Source organism: Coenobita brevimanus, chromosome 88 (genome assembly GCF_032717465.1).
Source record: "Coenobita brevimanus isolate Jiangsu-jjx chromosome 88, ASM3271746v2, whole genome shotgun sequence".
NCBI lineage: Eukaryota > Metazoa > Arthropoda > Malacostraca > Decapoda > Coenobitidae > Coenobita > Coenobita brevimanus.
This window is the reverse complement of record NC_137041.1, coordinates 22,426,741-22,444,833: the sequence shown is the minus strand read 5'-3', so window position 1 is coordinate 22,444,833 and position 18,093 is coordinate 22,426,741. Positions and strand designations below refer to the sequence as shown.

The 18,093-nt window shown below is 40.5% G+C and overlaps 1 non-coding gene across 1 annotated transcript; it reads left to right on the top strand.

Annotated features, from left to right (window-relative positions):
* The first annotated feature begins 14,809 nt into the window (after positions 1–14,809).
* LOC145411300 (5S ribosomal RNA) lies at positions 14,810–14,928 on the top strand. The gene has a single exon (XR_013899409.1). It is a non-coding gene; the product is annotated as a 5S ribosomal RNA (ribosomal RNA).
* Positions 14,929–18,093: the final 3,165 nt, after the last annotated feature.

Genomic DNA, 18,093 nt, shown 5'->3' with positions numbered 1-18,093 from the left:
TACTTTCCAAAATACTGGAAAAGATTGTAGCATCACAACTGGATCAGTTAGAAGGGAATCATCTCCTTAGTAATTCTCAGCATGGCAATAGACATAATCTTTCTATTGAAAATGTTCTTTTAACACTCTTGTAAGATATATGAAAACCTAGATAACAGAAAAGTATCTCTGTTTGCACCATGTGATCTTTCCAAGGCGTTTGATAGTGTCTGTCATAGTGTATTAATTAACAAAAGTCTAAACGTACATGTAGATTCCTTCTGGTTTAAAAGCTACTTAAGTAAGAGAACTCATTTTGTCTGAATAGGCAATTTTGTCTCAGACAAACTTGAAATCTCGTATGGAGTACCTCAGGGACCTGTGCTAGGCCCTATTCTATTATCTCTGTTAACCCTAGAAGGGTATCCTTGGGTCTGAGAGACCCACCCACCTAGTGCCTTATGCTAGTTTCACCTATTTCAAATAGGAGCACCACCTTGACTCTCCCTATACCTTCCTGATTCAGTGAGTCATTATTGGTCCTATGTGCTCTAATCTGTACTTCAATTACATCAGCTCCTGGGGGGAAGGGTTGAGTCTGTCAGATCCAACGATACCCTGCGAGGTATGGGTGTTGTACCTGTAGTTGCCCTAGGTCAGGGTCATGATGGCAAGTTGGATATCGGGCACAAGGCAGTGGGTGGTCCGGAGAAGAAGTCCCATTAATATTGAAAAGTTTTGATTATTAGTTTTCTTTGAATAATTTTAAAAGTGAAGATGTCTTTTAGTCATTAAAAAAATTTGCAATTTTTTTCCCATAATATCCCAATAATAGTTAACCCAAGGCGTCCCAACGACGAATGGATACTTTCCCACGTTATGTCACTGTGACACCCGATGGCGTATCCATACGTTTTGCAATTGCGAGGTCCGTCATTTGCACAATTAACAAATTTTGCGCGTGATTTTTGGTACATATACACCGGCAAGGTGTGGCAAGAAGGAAAATAAGGTATGGTCCTTCTGTGTTGTCTGGGGAAGGCACGAATTGTGTGGTGGGAGTGAAGGGTGAAAGGGAAAATGGTGTGGTGGGAATGAGCGGGGAAAGGGAAAAGTGATGGTGGGAGGGAGGCAATGCGAGCACGTGATGTACATTGGCAGCAGGCAGGCGAGAAGGAGCCGCTCCCTAGCACGTCTTTTGCCCCACAGTATTCCCGCACTTCCTCCCCACAGTCCTGTGATGTGGGGAAAGGAAGGAAAGAGAAGGGAAAGGGGAAAGGAAAAGGGAGAGGGAAGAGGAATGCGAGTGGGGAAGGGTGCCACTCTCCTCCTCCCCAACCTCACAACCCTCTCCTCCCCACCCTGACAAGGAATATCACACCTTGTTACACTGCTGATACTGTGTGTGCTTCCGATCATATGACGCTCACAGTAAAAGTAAGGCCTGTACCTATTGGATAATATGACACTCAGTATAATAGTAAGGCCTGTAAGTATGTGATAACAATTATATAAAGAGGAAACGGGTGTACTGTTCGTAGAAAAATATTATATGAGTTGAATAATAGAGTGTAAGTTAAAACAAAGTCATAGCGAGTTCACTCACTATGAACAGTTACCTCCACTTCTAACGAGTACAGTGGGTGGTGTGTTTGGTGAAATGTGGCACCACTGTGTTCGTTTACATCATAGTAATAGTAAGTGAATGGGCAGACTCGGCACAGCTTCCCCTCCACTACAGTGTCTGGTACCCACAGAAACTATGTTTTATCAAGTCATACTCTGTCTGCAAATACAAGTGTTATAGTGGAAGGTAGAAAGAAAAATACTGATGCCATTGGCTCCCACTGTTTCTCTGACAAGAGATCGCTGTGAGACGAGGTGGAAAGGAGGGGAGGGGGGAAGGGTGGTCGGAGCGCACGTATCGAAACTTTGTCGTGTTTCGTTTAGAAAGATGAAGGGTGTGATTATACAGATGTTCTGAGGTTATTGCTCACTCCGTATGCAATAACGTGTATTGAATGTTGGAAACTTAATGTTTGTCATACAATGTGGTGAACAGATGTAGTTAAGCATAAATGTTAGAAGGTGTGATGTTCGTGTCTCGAAACGTGGTTCACCTGACTCTAGTGAGTGTGCGACTCAAATGCTGAAACATTTTTGTGGCTGAACCAGGGTGGCCATAAAAATGATTTGTGATTATCAATGTGACACAACGGTCGTGCCATGTTGTGCATCATCTAGTCTGTTTTATTGTGAGGAAAAACAATCATTATATTCGCAAACAATGGTATAAGTAGATATCCTGTTGCATAGGATTATAGCTACTTTGAGTGTTGGACAGCTATTGGCCTGTTGTGCAAAAATGTTGTGCAGTCATCGTACTGATGGATAACCTGGAGGTAATGAGATTATTTGCATAATGAATGCCTATCTTATATTATAATAACTGAAATAACGGTGTTACGGATGTCCAGACCATAAAATTATAATGTCGCTTTCTTCAAGGTGCTACTTCGTTAGTCTGGATAGTTGTGACAACATCGACAAACATTGATCATCGTATATTATATTCTCTCTAAAATATTCATATATAAGTATTCATACAAGATCTGACACATTCAGGCCCTCCTTAGCTCCAGACGCATTATGTTATTTAATCGTGTGTCTTCATTCACACGCTGTTCATCCTGAGGAAAACATTCCTTTACCATTAATGTTTGTTGGCTGTCTGCCATTATAAACCAAGCTTTTAGTATGTAGCCACGGCTACACAAAATATAGCGGTGGCGTGGTGCTGGTGGGAGAGTGTAAAATAGCATATAGTCTACGTGTGTTTGTGCAGGGAGTCTGGTAAAACACTTCACAGACTTTTTCACACTCATGCCAAGATAGCAGACAAAGTCGCAGTCTTCGTGACAACACTGACTGACCATTGAAAACACTTTCACATCCCAGCAGTCTGAATGAGATCCTGTTTTCAGCCAATAGAAACATTAAGTAATACAATGAACAATGCAATTAACTATGTAAAGTAAGGAGTGTTTTATGGACCGTGTCATCGTACAGGGTTATACAGTATAACACAGCAAAGAATAAGATGGACCTACAGTAGGATAAAAGTTGAGTATTGGTGGAGAGTTCAAGTAAACTTAAGCAACATTGGTGCACCAGCACCTGGATGGTAAAACTCAACAGCTGCGCTTTAGGCAAAATACTCCCGGGTTCTGAAGCTACCCCACGTCATCCAGTAGATTTACACAAGGACATTGATAAGACTGCAGTCTCGTCGTAATGATGCAATATGATAAGGGAATCAATATCAGGTTTCGTTACTCATGAAACAAGGAAGGACCGGAATTTTGAGAGACAGACAGACACACAGACAGACTGGTGCATTCATGGCGTCATTACAAGTTGCTACAATACGACATAATAGGCCCAGGGAAGGATAGGGTGATCCTTCTCTCCCTGGGTGCAAAGCTGGGAATAGCGCCGCTACTATTTTAATAGCGATGGTGGTAACACCATTACTTTTTTTTAGGCAGTAGCGGAACGGAGAGCGCCGCTACTTTTTGGCCGTACTCACGCGTTACCGCGCTCCTCGGTACTCACACGACGAATACAGGTCCGGAGTCGGTGAGTACATACAGATATGCCGACGGTTTGGTTGTATTTATTACTGACGAAAAATAATACTTTCGTCAATTGTCAATTAAAGATGCTTGTTCTACATTACATCAGTAATTTATTAACTATATATATTATTTATTAGTAATGTGCAATAATTAAACAGGAATTGCTAGTTAATTAGCGATCATTTAAATTAAGTAGGCCTAAAGACAAATAAGGATGTCAGCTAGATTTAGGCAATGCTAACACACACACACACACACACACACACCTCTAACTATCCCCGTCTCTAACTCCCGCTCTCCCTCACTCTCTCTTTCAGACTAATTCTTACTAACTACATTATTATTTCGTAACAATTATGTTACTTTCAGTTTAAAGTAATGGAAAAAACATTGCTATTGTATAAACAGCCTTTAAAAGAAAGCAACAGTTCATTTTTACCTTCGTTTTCGTACATATCTTAAATAGGTATCATTAAAAATAAAAAAAAATCTATATAATATTAATGGTAGGCCACATTATTTTGCCTTTTATTTACGTATGTTACTTTCAGTAGGTATACTAGGTAACAATGTAAAAGAACATTTGTTACATTATACAGTAAATAGCTTTTTCCTGTACCTTCGGCTCTAAGCTTAAGTGACACCGACATGTATGATTTTTTTTTTTTTTGTCAATATAAGTAGATACTGACATTACTGATACACAACATAATCACTCAGACTGACCAATATTATCAAAACAGTATATAGTGTATTGCTACATCACAGATTTTTGTTAACCATTCCTTCGTGTACCTCTTTCTTATCCAAAGCAGCGGGAGTGCCGCTACGTTTCGTATCAAGTAGCGAAACCAGTAACGCCACTACTTTTACGAGCTAGTAACGGAAATGGGAGCGCCGCTACTTTTTATTAGTAGCGTTCCCAGCATTGCGTGGGTGTCTTTCTGCAGTGACGGTAGCCTCATATCACCCACCCGTGACAGTGTGTGAATAACAAGCCTCCTTGTTTACAGGCTATTTGAGAGAGAAAGAGAGAGAGAGAGAGAGAGAGAGAGGGAGAATCTCGCTCTCTCTCTCTTTTGTTATATATATATAGATAGATAGATAGATAGATAGATAGATAGACAGATAATAGGTAGAAAGATAGATAATAGGTAGATAGATAGATAATAGGTAGATAGATAGTTATAAGGAAAGAGAAAAGGAGAGACTCTCTCTCTCACACTGACACACACACACACACACACACACACACAAAATCCGTCGCTTCCTTGTATAATGAGTAACGAAACCTGATATTGATTCCCTTATCATATTGCATCATTACGACGAGACTGCAGTCTTATCAATGACCTTGTGTAAATCTACTGGATGACGTGGGGTAGCTTCAGAACCCGGGAGTATTTTGCCTAAAGCGCAGCGGTTGAGTTTTACCATCCAGGTGCTGGTGCACCAATGTTGCTTAAGTTTACTTGAACTCTCCACCAATACTCAACTTTTATCCTACTGTAGGTCCATCTTATTCTTTGCTGTGTTATACTGTATAACCCTGTACGATGACACGGTGCATAAAACACTCCTTGCTTTACATAGTTAATTGCATTGTTCATTGTATTACTTAATGTTTCTATTGGCTGAAAACAGGATCTCATTCAGACTGCTGGGATGTGAAAGTGTTTTCAATGGTCAGTCAGTGTTGTCACGAAGACTGCGACTTTGTCTGCTATCTTGGCATCAGTGTGAATTAGTCGGTGAAGTGTATTGCCAGACTCCCTGCACAAACACACGTAGACTATACGCTATTTTACACTCTCCCACCAGCACCACGCCACCGATATATTTTGTGTAGCCGTGGCTAAATACTAAAACCTCGGTTTATAATGGCAGACAGCCAACAAACATTAATGGTAATGGAATGTTTTCCTCAGGATGAACAGCGTGTGAATGTAGAAACACGATTAAATAGTATAATGCGTCTGGAGCTAAGGAGGGCCTGAATGTGTCGGATCTTGTATGAAAACTAGTATATGAATGTTTTAAAGAGAGTATAATATACGATGATCAATGTTTGTGGATGTTGTCACAGCTATCCAGACTAACGAATAGCACCTCGAAGAAAGCGACATTATAATTTTATGGTCTGGACATCCGTAACACCGTTATTTCAGTTATTATAATACAAGATATGCATTCATTATGCAAATAATCTCATTACCTCCAGGTGATCCATCAGTACGATGACTGCACAACATTTTTGCACAACAAGCCAATAGCTGTCCAACACTCTAAGTAGCTATAATCCTATGCAACAGGGTATCTACTTATACCATGGTTTGCGAATCTGATGATTGTTTTTCCTCGCAATAAAACAGACTAGATGATGCACAACATGGCACGACCGTTGTGTCACATTGATAATCACAAATCATTTTTATGGCCACCCTGGTTCAGCCACAAAAATGTTTCAGCATTTGAGTCGCACACTCACTAGAGTCAGGTGAACCACGTTTCGAGACACTGAACTTCACACCTTCTAACATTTATGGTTAACTACATCTGTTCACCACATTGTTTGACAAACATTAAGTTTCCAACATTCATCAATACACGTTATTGCAAATTGAGTAAGCAATAACCTCAGAACATCTGTATAATCACACCCTTCATCTTTCTAAACGAAACATGACAAAGTTTCACTACATGTGCTCCCACCATGCTTCCCCCCTCCCCTCTTTTCCACCTCGTCTCACAGCGATCTCTTGTCAGAGAAACAGTGGGAGCCAATGGCATCAGTATTTTTCTTTCTACCTTCCGCTATACATACGTGACAAACTCCTGTATTTGCAGACAAAGTATGACTTGATAAAGCATAGTTTCTGTGGGTACTAGATACTGTAGCGGAGGGGAAGCTCTGCCGGGTCTGCCCATTCAATTACTATTACTCTGATTTAAACAAACACAGTGGTGCCACATTTCACCAAACACACCACCCACTGTACTCGTTAGAAGTGGAGGTAACTGTACATATGCGATAATATGATGCTCAGTATAATAGTAAGGCCTGTAAATATGTGACAATTATATAAAGTGGAAACGGGTGTAACGTTAGTGGAAAAGTATTATATAAGTTGAAAAACAAGAGTGTAAGTTGAAACAACAGTCATAGCAAGTTCACTCACTATGTACAAATACAGCTATCTTCCCAAAGTCTGACGAACATATAGTGGAAAAGTTGAAACACCGGTCATAGCAAGTTCGCTCACTATGTAAATATGCATTAATATTAAGCTAAATATAATCGTAAGGCCTGTAAATATGTGAGAACAGTTCTATAAAGTGGAAACTGGTATAATGATAGTGGAAAAGTATTATGTAAGTAGAGAAAATGAAATTTATGTTGAATATCAGTCATAGCGAATCATATGTGCCCGATTTGGGCAATTTTGCTATGTTCACTCAATGGAACAATGGTTATTTCGCCTTTATTTTTGTGTGAAAACCAGTATATTCTTGTCCTACATGTTATTCTGCTCCAAATTAATAAATATCTACCAATTCTGATTGATTTCAAATATGCACCTCAATCACAGAAAACAGGACAGCAGCTGAGCGTCTTTACAGAATACGGTATCAGGTGTTTGGTGACTCACCTGTTTTGACCATTTCTAGTCTCCAGTAAGCACTTTCTCTGTGATCTGCCATCGTGTCTCACCAAAAGTGGAGGTTTGAGCCAAAAAAAAACAAATCCAAAATCTGCTGGGATTGGGGGGTCAGTGGTGGAAAATTGGCTGGGATGGGGCGGGTTAAACCTTGAATTCCTCCAATTTTGCTTATTAATCAGGTAAAATATAAGTCAATGTTACTGTGTAATATTTCTTGTCAATAAATTGAGCAAACATGAAGTTTCATTAATTTTTTTTCCTATTGGGTCTCACAGACCCGACAATAGCCTACCCTTACTGTTACACAAATCCCAGGATACCCTTCTAGGATTAACCCCTTAACTGTGGGGCATCACTTTCGTGACGCTTGGGAGCAAGGGATCATACCGCAGGGCGTCACTTTTGTGATTCTGTGTTATTTTGAATTCGCTCGGGCTTTCAAGTGGTGGCTTATATCATCTATCAGTACTGCCAGTGTCCAACACTAGTCAGCACTCCTAATCTCATCTGTACTCCCATCCATTGTTGACAATTTAGCCATTTCTCCCCGTTCTTGACTCCCCTCCCTACCTCCCCTCCATTACCCTCTCCTCTCGCCTGCCCGGCCGTGCTATGCTAAGTAAATCTTCCCTGGAATTTTTCACTGATTGCATCCATTGAAATAAGCCCTATGCCCTATTCTTATATCAAATAATATTTACAAGAAAGAAATAAGGTAAGTGAGAGTGCCTAGAATTGGCTAATTATCACCTGACAACACCTCACGTGCACTCGTTCGCTAATTTTCGCTGTTTATTTCCCCATGAAATATGCTGTATAATCTGTTCTTGTAATAAATGTACATATAAGGAGGGAAGGGAGAAGCCTAAGTGATATTTACATTCACCTGGAACTACCTAATTAATTAGGTATTGTCTTTTTTTCCTGCCAATCATTTCATTGCTATATATTAACAGGTCTCACAAGGCTGAAGTTTGCAGTATTGCACTCACCCTAGCCAGGCCACCATCAGTTTACTGTTGTCTTTCAAGGTGAAAGTACGTTGGATTCATGCCTGTCAAATTCCGCTGCATTTTAGCCCCAAGCAAAGGGCCCTGTGACCTTTACCCCCTACTAAACCTAGTGTGGAAAGAGGTAAAGGGCTGACAAATGATAGAGAGTGGCTACGATCTTTCTGGTGAGTAAAACAGTGCAAATGGAAATGAAAATAATGTGTAAATAATGTGTAAACAGCAAGTGAAAGCAATGAATGTAAATATAAGTGAACAGTGGAAAATAGTTTTATAAGTTACTGCAAGTGACATTGCCTAACACTGGAAATAAAATAGAAATGTAAATAATGTAAATAAAATAGAGAATGTAAACAGAAATGTAAATGAGTAGGATTATAAGAATATGAGTATATATACTAGGACTAATGAAAGTGAGTTTCACTCTAGCATGTATGAATACTATGAGTTATGAGAGTGAAGGTGAAAGTGACATTCACTCTCAATCCTAGTACAGGTAACTCGCACGGAACACGATCTCACGGAACGCGCTCGCAATTATACACGGTAAGGGCTGGGATACATATAAGACAACGTAAGATTAAAGAACCATTATGAAAACTACAAATTAACGCAGAAGAGGCCTTTGAAAGATCAAATCCTCGAACGTCACCGCAGCACGTGGTTTGTTTTGATTATGTAACGATCTAGGCGGGACCTACTGAGGGAGAGAGGGAGAGAGAGAGAGAGCGTTTAAACATATGGCGGAGAGAGACTCCCTAATACTCCCACAGGGACCAGTGGATGCAGCCAGTGCGGAGACTCTGGAGAGAGTTTTGTTTTATCCCAATTTTCGTTGCCAGCAAGCACTGCTGCAGTAGAGAGGATTTTCTCTTATTAATATAAAACACTAATTTTGCATAATAAGAGGATTTTTAAAATAATTATTGGTGTTGGGCTACTTTTGGGCTGGTTTTCAGTTGGGTTTCCACGGGCAGAGCATGGTGCAACTTGGCAACCCTGTCATTGAGTGAGACATTCCCGAGTACAGTAGGACTTTATCCCGTGCTCCGACTCCTTTGCTCTGTGAATAATGCCTAAGCGATCATCTAACAGTGCTGTTGAGGATGGTAAGCCTAAAAAGTCTCGTAGTGCTCTGACAGTTGCTGAGAAAGTGAAAGTTTTAGATCAGTTAAGGTTAGGTATGTCTGTGAGTAGTGCAGCACGTGCAGTGGGACGAAACGAGTCCAGCATTCGCACAATTAGAGCCAAGGAGAAGGAGATTCGTAAGGCCTACTCTGACTTGACCCCCACAACAGCGAAAGTGTGCTTTTTCCCCAGGGACAAAGCCCTGGTGAAGACAGAAAAGGCTCTGAGTCTCTGGCTGGAGAATATGGTTCAACGCAGAGTTCCTGTGGACGGCGCCACATTGTCTGAGAAGGCTAAATCCCTCTACGTGTCTTTTCGGGCTGAACTTCCTGTGGAGAATCAAAAGGAGTTCACTGCCAGCCCTGGATGGGTGGCAAATTTCAAGAGGCGCTTCAACCTTAAGAATATCAAGATTACTGGTGAGGCTGCCTCTGCTGACATAGGCGCCGCCCAAGAATTCCCGAAGGAGCTGCAGGAGATCATCATGGAGAAAGGCTACCTTCCAGAACAGGTGTTCAATATGGATGAAACGGGCCTGTTCTGGAAAAAGAAGCCCAACAGGACTTATATCCAGAAAAAAGCGAAACAGGCACCAGGGTTCAAGGCCTGGAAAGACAGGATCACCGTCATGTTGTGTGCCAATGCTGCAGGACATATGCTTAAAGCAACAGTTGTCTACAGAGCGCAGAGACCTCGGGCACTAAAGGGGAAGAACCTGAACCACCTTCCTGTACACTACATGTTCAATAAAAAGGCCTGGGTGACGGGCCTTATCAGCACAGAATGGCTTGAGCGCTATTTCGTCTCGGATGTCAAGGACTACCTCGAGAGCAAGAAGTTGCCCTTCAAGGTCCTGCTGATTATTGACAATGCCCCAGGCCACCCACAATCCCTCATGGACGTGAATGAGAATGTTCAGGTTCTTTTCCTTCCGCCAAACACGACTTCGATACTGCAGCCCCTTGACCAAGGGATAATAGCAGTGTTCAAGGCAGCCTACACCCGTTTGACCTTTGCCAGGATTCGAGAATTCATCGACGACGACCTCAATGCTGAACTTACTGAATGTTGGAAGCAGTTCAAGATTTCAGACTGCATCACGTACATCGACGAAGCATGCCGAAGTCTGAAGTGTGAAACTATAAATGCCTGCTGGAGGCCTTTGTGGCCCGAGGTCGTGAAGGATTTCAAGGGCTTCCCCGAGGTCGGTCCTGAAATAAAAAAGATCGTCGATTTGGCTAGGAGTGTCAGAGGCGAGGGTTTCTCTGACATGCTGGAGGAGGAGGTTGAAGAGCATATAAATGAGCACCGGCAAGAACTGACAGATGACGACCTTCAGGAGCTTGTCAGGTCTTCTGAGGAAGATGAAGATAGTCATGACGATGACGAGGAACAAGCTTCCCCTAGTGGGTGGACCCTGGATTCCTTTGCCCACTTTTTCAGCCAAGCCCGTATTCTCCAGGATATTGCCATAGAGAATGACCCTAACATGGACCGAAGTATTAAATTTAAAAGGATTATTGACGAAGGGATGCAGGCATACAAGGAGCTGTATGACCAGATGAAGAGGCAGAGGAAACAGCTCCCTATCACGATGTTCCTTAAGTCACGATGTCCCATGGCTCCAGCAGATTCCCAACCTTCGTCTTCAACACCTTCAGCACCTTTATCAGGAACCCCTTCAGCACCAGAGTCTTCAGGGCCCGTACTTATAAAACACTAAGACTGAGTCATAAGGCGAAAGTCTGTCCTAAATTCATAGGAGCGAGTCATAAGTCCTTATGTTCGACTTAAACTGAGTCATAGTTTAAGACCCCTCCCGAGTGGTTATAGCGCTTCGGACGCGGCTTATGACTCGATCATAACAATAAAGATGGCCGCCGCACCTCAACAACAACAAAATCGCCAGCGCCAACCAAGACGTTTTCGTGAAAGGAAAGATGTGCTTAACGAACTAAGTGATGCAGAACTGGTCAAGAGATATCGTTTGGACCGTGCAGGCATAATTTTTGTGACCGATTTGGTGCGGGAGACACTAACAAGACCAACGGCAAGAAACAAGGCTTTAACCCCCTTCAGCACGTGTATGTTCTCAAGATACAACTGTGCCAGCTTATATGTGGCATCGGGGGTCCAATTTTGCTTTCTGGAACGTTTGCTTGTTACACTGTTGGAGTTCTCCATGCTTGGATGGCGGTGGTGGTGTTTGTTTACAGGGTGGTGTGGAGAGGCAACATGTCCTCGTCCACAACACAAAGCGGTAAATTAATAATTCCTCAAAAAATGACATTAATCTGTTTACTTTACCCTGAAAACATTTAAGAAAATATCGTAGTAATTTCTGATTTTTTGTAGCATCTTTTCTCTGTTGTTTTCTTAGATTTTTCTTCATTTTTCGAAACTCTCAAGTGCTACGCAGCGCCAACCGCTAACTCAGCAGCTTGTGACTTCGACCTAACAAAGTCTCGACTTAGTTATGATAAGGTGCTCCTTAAGTCTCACATTTATGACTTTCATCTAACTATGATGTAGTTTTTATAAGTACGGGCCCAGAGCCCCAGCCATCCACTTCTGGTTATAAGCCAACTCCGAAGAAGGTGTAGGAATGCTGACAATTTTCCACCGTACAGTATTTGTAAGTTAAATATTTACAGTACTGTACTGTTCTGGTAAGTTTATGTGCAACTTAAAGTGCTATTAAATAACGTTAAAGCAAGAAATAAAGTCTTATAGCCAGTTTACCTGATAGGCGTCAGAATATTGCCTTTTTTATTTGTTCGTTTTTTCCACAGTACTGTACAGTATTTGTAAGTTAAATATTTACTGTTTTCGTATGTACTGTACTTGTAAGCACTTAAATAAAGTTAAATCATTAAATAAAGCCTTGTAACCAGTTAACCCAAATTATATGATTACCCATGATCGGCGTCGGAATATTACCTTTTTTTTTTGTTCGTTAAACTCTTACTGTACTGCTTTTCTACAGTACTGTATTTGTAAGTTAAATATTTACTGTTCTGGTATGTACTTGTAAGCAATTAAAGCATTAAATAAAGCCTTGTAACCAGTTATCCTGATTTATATGATTACCCATGATCAGCGTCGGAATATTGCCTTTTTTGTTTGTTCGTTAAAGACTTGCTGAACAGCTTTTCCACAGTACTGCATTTCTAAGTTAAATATGTACTGTTCTGGTATGTACTTGTAAGTTAAAGCACTCAAAAAAAATAAAGCATTAAATAAAGCACTGGTACCAGTTAACCTGATTTATATGATTACCTATGATCGGCGTCGGAATGTTTCCTTGTGTTTACGTACAGTATTTGTGTGTTGAAGTTTTGCTCTGGAGTACTGTATTTGTGAGTTATAACATTAAATAAACCTTCTAACCACTTAAAGTGCTTCCTAGTGATTACCAGTGACAGATAACAGCAAAACAACACATTTGGGGGGTCTAGGGAGCAAAATACGGAGTAGTTTAAATATACGCGATTTCGCCTGTAACGCTGCACGGTAGGAACGAAACCCTCGTGTTCCGTGCGAGTTACCTGTATACAGGACGAGCAAGTGAATGCTACGTATTTTACTGAAAGAGAAATTGAATGCCTACAGTGACAATAAACTACTATTACTGAAGGAAATTTATGGATAAAGACTGTTGATATATATAAGTGTTATATAGTAATAGAAATATAAAGTGTGAGGAGTTTTATGAATAATAAATGACAGAACACCAGCGGCGAACGATCACAAGTGGGAAGGTCATACGCCCTCGTAATTTTCATTGCTTTCACAGTGTTTTTTTTTTTGGAGTATGGATTCCAAACTATTTGAGAATCATAGAATAGTGTTTCTAGTGATAATATCAGGCTGTGGTAATCATATTACCGGTTGTCAGGAAGTGTAAAGTGGAGACTTCGTTACCCAACTTCAGAGGTCTCCACAAGTCCTATGGTACTCGACGAAGGCTCAACAAACATCCCAGGAGAAAGCTGAAGGTATGTGCCATAGGCAAATTTAATTTTAATATTCGAGGACTAATAACTTATTTTTGGCAAATATTTTTAGAGAGTCTGTCGGAGCGCGAATATGCCCGAGGGAGCCGCAAGTCAAAGCAAAACAAGCCCGCGGTTTAAGGGTTAATGACCTCTCACAATTAATAACTGACTGTCATATAGTACAATACGTAGATGAGACTCAATTTATCCACACTGACAGCATTGACGATATAAGTGAAATAATTCACAGATGCGAGTCAACCTTATCTTGTGCTAAAGAATACTATCACACTAATGGTTTAATGTTAAACACCAATAAAACCCAGTGTATGTCTATAGGAACGAGTGGACTGTTGTCATGGATCCCACGAGACACTCACATGCAGATTGATGGCATCCAAATCTTTCCCAGCAGTTCCTTTAAAAAGTTAGGTGTGTACCTTGATAATACTATATTACATTCAACACACATATTGACAAAATGAGTAAAAAAGTTTTTTTTGTATTCCTATGTACATTAATCGCATAAAGGATAATTTTGAAAAGACCACAAGAATAACTGTAGTACAGTCACCAGTATTAACCCTGGATAGGTAGCCATTTTTTTTTTTTACTATATTAGGTAACGTGGGGTATGACGTACCCCACGGAAAAAAATAAAACAAAAATACTTCCGTATGAGATATTTCAAAATGCTTCAATACACAAATAATTCAACCCATTATCTTTAAATAGGGCCAGAAAAAATAGTTTAATTGAAAAAAATTTAAAGTTTATACAAAAATGATTAAAAATTAGGTAAACAAATTATAAAATTAAATCTTGCAAAACTGATAAGTAATATCATGATTCCTTGGGTGGCCTCCAGTAGACCGATGTTGGGACCATCTGTATACAGAAGGAGAAAGACAGCAAATTACACTAAATAAATCACAAGAGGGCTTAACTGAGGTTACATTATAGGTAACCTGGGGTATGACATACCCCAGTGGCCCTATAGAGCAAAATCAGAGCCAGGTACAGTACATCTATGACCCCATCATCCCCATGAAGAGCATCACTAGACAGGAAGGTAATGAGACGGACAGATCTGTAGACGTTATGCTCATATTTTTTAAAATTAATTTTCGGGGATGGGGGTTTCTGATACCCCACGTTAGCTGTCTAAGGTAAGTATTATCAATTATAGCTTAACATTATGGGGTGCGACAAACTTAACACAATTCGAACGGGTACAAAAACTTCAAAACTTCACTGGTAAAGTAGCAGTAGGTGGTATCTCTAAATATGATCATATTACACCCTGTAAAAAAGACCTCGGGTGGCTAAGACTTCATCAGAGATATAAGTATTCTCTAGGAATAGCAGTTTAAAATATAATAAACGAAGCAGCAGCCAACGGCCATGCCACGTTGAGTACACCGCTTCCCGTCCGATCAGCGAAGTTAAGCAACGTTGGGTCTGGTTAGTACTTGGATGGGTGACCGCCTGGGAACACCAGATGCTGTTGGCATCCCTACGTGTCAAGTGGGGTTGGTGGAGGATTAGTGCCCCTCCCTGTAAAACAATTAACTCTAAGCCCTTGACCACCCCGTTTGGGATACATGGAGTCTGGCAATGGATGGATGGATAAAAGACCTCGGGTGGCTAAGACTTCATCAGAGATATAAGTATTCTCTAGGAATAGCAGTTTAAAATATAATAAACGAAGCAGCTCCGAACTGGCAATTCTCGCTCCCTAAAGTATGAGAAATCAGTACTACCAAAACAGGACAACAACAACATATATACGTCCCCAATACAAACACTACCATCGGAGCAAAGTCCCTTAAGGTGGCTGGACCTAAATTCTGGAACAGTCTCCCATCTAATGTTTCCAGCACTCATACAATATATTCCTTTAGAAAACAGCTGAAAATTTTTTGTTTAGTCACCCAGTTTAAACAGTAACATTTCTACTGATAATGTTAATGCCCACTGCTATGACAACACGTTCGTAAATACTGTAGGCCTACAGTATATATATATATATATATATATATATATATATGTGTGTGTGTGTGTGTGTGTGTGTGTGTAGGCGTCTGTATAAGTCTGCACGTGTACTTGTGTGTATTTACATAGATTGGCATTTACAGTATGTATATGTATGTTTATACAGATGTTTATATAAACATATATGTAAATGTAGGTTTTAATATATGCTCTTTTTGTAATGAATAGCCATTTTAATAATGGAAATAAAATTCTGATTCTATTTCTGATTTTGTACTTTACTGGGGCCCTTCTTTTGTGTCTGATGGTGGTCTCCTGCCATCCCTCCATCCCCGTACACCCCCTCCGTGCCCTACCATCCCCCACCCCCTAGCACGGAGTATCTTTAACCCCTCTCCCGGCCTCAAATACTTTGAGTAATTTTTACGCTTTATGTCGCGTGTTTTAAATCATTACCTGTGTTTTATTCGTGTCTTTGCATACAGATACGCATACCAAAAATACTTTATGTTTTTTTTTTTTTTTTTTTTTTTTAAGGGGGGGAATCCCTGTTACCTGCCTACTTTACCCGCCTATGGACATAACTGAGTACCTGTCAAAGATTATAGCGTATTTTCTTCATTCATATGTATTTCTTTGTACATTTTATATCTATGAACATATGTTAACACTCCTTATCACTTGTTTATAGTTTCAGCTCTGTCTCTGCCTATCTGTCTCCAAATTAGCATTCTGATTAACAAAAAAAAATCCTTGTTACCTGCCTATTTTACCAGGTGATGTGTACCAGTCAATTATGGCGTATTTTCTTTTTTTTTTTTTTTTTTAGTGTATTTAAGCTATTTTGCTGTTACAAATAAAGATATTTATATCTGTACTTTTTTCATACATACATAATTATTTGCCTGTCTTTATTCGAAATTTTATTTTCCTGAGGTATATTTGACTGCTCGGAGGGGAGGGGAGGGGGGAATAGAATGGGTGGAGGGGAAAGGAAGTTAGGTGAAGGGAGAGTAGGGGAGGGTGGGGAGGGGAGGGTAATTTTTACTATTTATCATTTTGGGAGGGGGTGGTTTGTGACCATTGTATTTTTTTTCTAATCACTTTACAATGGTTTATAAGATTTATACACACCAAGAAATATTGATTTTGGTGATTTTTGTACATATTTTAGGGAAGAAAACGGGTGCGAGCGGCATATTTTCTTTCTTGCCTGGGCCGCGACAGGTAACTATTATCAACTTTGACTGGCCATAGCTCGATAACTGTTGGGTCTACGAGGGTGGGGTTTGAGTTTTCATGTGTGTAAATTCAAGCTCTATAAATCGGGCATAAATTGTTTAACCTTCGGGGAAGTATAAAAATAGGCTTGTTTTGGCATCGTGGGAGGTAGTCAAGGCTGGAGAGTTGCGTACCAGAGGGGTTAGGGAGAAAATTAATCTTTGAGGAGGAATAAGTCCATGAGGAATATAGGCCATGGTGAAAAAATAAAAAAAGGTTCGAGGAAAGTGGGTCCATGGGAAAATAAATAATTGATGAAATATGTCATAATGTTTTTACACGGTCGTGGGAATATAAGTCCATGCTAGAAAACAGCTGTATACAAAGGAGTACAAAAGAGTACAAAGGAAACCAAACAGCAAAGATCTTATGGTCCTTTCGAGGCTGTTTGTTACAGAGTAGACTATGACTGCGAGGTCTAACTCTACATGCAAGGCTGCCGCACCACCCCTGAACGTCCAAACTGTGCACTGTGCAATTTCCATGCTGTGTCCACAGAAACCCCGTCAACTCAATGTACCTGTACATAGTGACATGCAAGAAGGCTCTTCCTGCCTCCAAACCCTCCAGTTAAAACTTGCAAGAAAAAGTGAGAAAAACCACCATGCAGCATGGAAAAACTGACATGGAAATTTCATAGGAAAGACTGAAAAGGAAAAGCTACGTTCTATAATACATTATCTATAAGCTACCAGTATGAATAACCTGAAAGAGGAAGTAGTACAGTAAAATGAATAATCAAATAAATAAATAACTAATGCATGTCACTATGTACAGGTACGTTGAGTTGATGGGGTGTCTGTGGACACAGCATGGAAATTGCACAGTGCACAGTTTGGATGTTCAGGGGCGGTGCGGCAGCCTTGCCTGGTGCTATTAAGGTAGGCAGCAGTCTATCAGGCCCCAGCTCCATTCATTCCACTAGGAACTTTCCCATGCAGGACAAGCACACAAGTCACCTCCTGAAGCAATAACCCCTGGTCCATTAAAAAAAAAAATGATAGTGGCCACTTAACTAACAGGGACCCTCAGTGATCCACAGCCCATCACTGGTAGAAAGTATGAGTAGTGACCCTTAACCCGCCGCGTGCCACAACGAATTTCACCATTAAAATGCCCACCAAGGCTTGGAAATGGGTTTTATTGAGTCCTGCATACTTGCGTACAGGTATAGCCGCTCTCTCACGCTCACCACGTACGTGAGAGAAAGCCGTTTTCTATGTAAGGTATACTCAGGTATTTATGCTGGGAAGGCATAGCAATGTTCAGTACACTTTTCTGATCACTTATTACTTCAGCATCTATCACAATTTGCATGTCTTTCTCACTGTGAATGCATTATCTTACGCTTACTTGAAGATAGGTACAACCTGACTTCATTACGTACAATACTGACACTTAC